At 40.9% G+C, this 2,006-nt stretch overlaps 1 long non-coding RNA gene across 1 annotated transcript in view; it reads right to left on the reverse strand.

Annotated features, from left to right (window-relative positions):
- Nucleotides 1–1,728: 1,728 nt before the first annotated feature.
- LOC111730461 overlaps nucleotides 1,729–2,006 on the reverse strand; it is an 8,631-nt gene continuing 8,353 nt past the window's right edge. The window contains exon 3 of the long non-coding RNA XR_002776701.1: nucleotides 1,729–1,997. This is a non-coding gene — a long non-coding RNA (uncharacterized LOC111730461). The remainder of the gene's footprint in view (nucleotides 1,998–2,006) is intronic.

Raw genomic sequence — 2,006 nt, forward strand, 5'->3', positions numbered from 1 at the left:
AATAATTAATAATAATAATAATAATAATAATAATAATAATAATAAGAGAGGTCAATCAAATACCATGAATATCAATATTTTAGGGAAAAAATAGTCTGAGCTGTAGGATTAGGGTGACTAAGAGCTAAAGAGAAAATGGAAGCCCCAGACGACATAATTTATGTCTTTTTCTGTTCTTTCTTTTTCTCAAGTTCACGCCTAAGCTGTCCCAAATATATCTATCTAGGTCAAAAACGAAAATCTGTTACTCAGTGATGCCGGCACTGGCTTAACCTGAATAACACATTTTTTTTTTTTTTAAATACCAATACCCAGGTCCAGTTCTAGAAGCTGCAGTTCAGCTGGCGAGAGGCGGGGTCTAAAACAATCCCCCTCCCCCGACTCTGATTACAGCTGAAGGGAACGGAACCTCAGGAGCTGAGCTCGGAGCTCATTCACCCGTCCTTGTGGGTCAGTTCCGTGACCTCCGTGTCCATGACGATGACGGTCTGGGCTGAGACACTGACCACTTTGGGTCACACCGCTGATGCATTTGGAAAGACAGCTGGCTTGGCTTGTCTGCAGGGCCGGTGCCACTGGGTGTAATAATCAGGAGAGTGATGGAGATTTTTGTAAAATTGGCATTCGACTGACTCGTTCATTTTAGCCGTGTAAGTCACCAAACCTGTAATGTGAAATTGTCCACGGGAATGTATTAATGTCATGGAAAATATTTCCAGAGATATTTGCTCCTTCAAACAACTGAGTAATAATTTTAAAAGAATAATCAAATTGGCAGAACTTACTCTGTCAGAGGAGCTAAGTGATTTACGTCTAGTATTTCATTAAATCTCTATGACAACAAACTTTGTAACAAATCTTTATAACAGACATATGGTAACATGATTTTCCCTTTATGTGACGTAATGATTAGTTATACTATGGTATGTGAGTGAGATAATTTGTGCAATTTATTACGTTAAAATTAGTAGCCGCTATCATTGACCTGTTGAGAAGTTTCAATGTACTGGAAAAATAAATCACTTGAAATACAAAATACATATTTAAGAACTTTTGACTAAAATATATATTATTTTAGGTTCCTTCAATAGCATTGCTTCCCCCCACAAAAAATCCAACAAGGGAATATAAATAGGTAGAAAGAAAACCCTTCTATATCAGTGCCATGCAGTAGGAATATAAGGCTAGCCATTTGTGGAATTTCAACTTTTCTGGAAATTTCTTTATGATAAGTAAAGCTTACAGGCGAAATCCATTTTAGTAATAGCTCTAATGCAATCTAAATATTGTCATCCCAACGTCTGAGCAATTGTGATCTGTATAAAAATATGAATAACATAGCTTATATATTATTTTGGGGTTACTCTGCATCCTTGGAATCTGACATATATTTCACAGTTCGAGCGCACCCCAGGTTGGACTGGCCACGCCTCCTGGGCTCATGGCTACGTGTGGCTAGTCGCTATCATGTGGTGTCGCAAAGGTCTTAATCATTATTTTTTATCTCTCCAGCCAGTAACCTGTAAATATACCGTAGCTTCTAATACTGTGGGAGGGTAGAGATGGATGGGGCCATAAACATTTTCTGGTCCCAAGGTGCTATCTGTTCTCTGACGCTCCCAGGGCTTGGTGTGTTTACCTGGTTTGCTTAGGTCACAAAGTCGATGGGAAAAGTAGAGTTAGAATTCAGTTCTCAGCGCAGGTTGGGACTTTTCTACTCGTGTGCATGTGTGCATGTGTGTGTGTGCACGTGTGTGTGTGTGTGCGTGTGTGTGCGTTTTAATTTAACACCCATGCGTTTTTCCCTTACTCCTAGTGCCCTCGGATGACATCATCCTTTGGGAATACCATTCGAACCATCTGTGGTGGCCGGTCATCCCGTGGTCCGCTGAGCATTCACGCCCTATCAAAACCACGCCCTTTCCATAGGGGCAGGGTTGGGATTTACTTCCGCCGGGGGTGAACCCGGTCATGGTGAAGCGCTTTCTCAGCTGCAACTAATGTCC

This window comes from Pteropus vampyrus, unplaced genomic scaffold, assembly GCF_000151845.1.
Source record: "Pteropus vampyrus isolate Shadow unplaced genomic scaffold, Pvam_2.0 Scaffold315, whole genome shotgun sequence".
NCBI classification, from domain to species: Eukaryota; Metazoa; Chordata; class Mammalia; order Chiroptera; family Pteropodidae; genus Pteropus; species Pteropus vampyrus.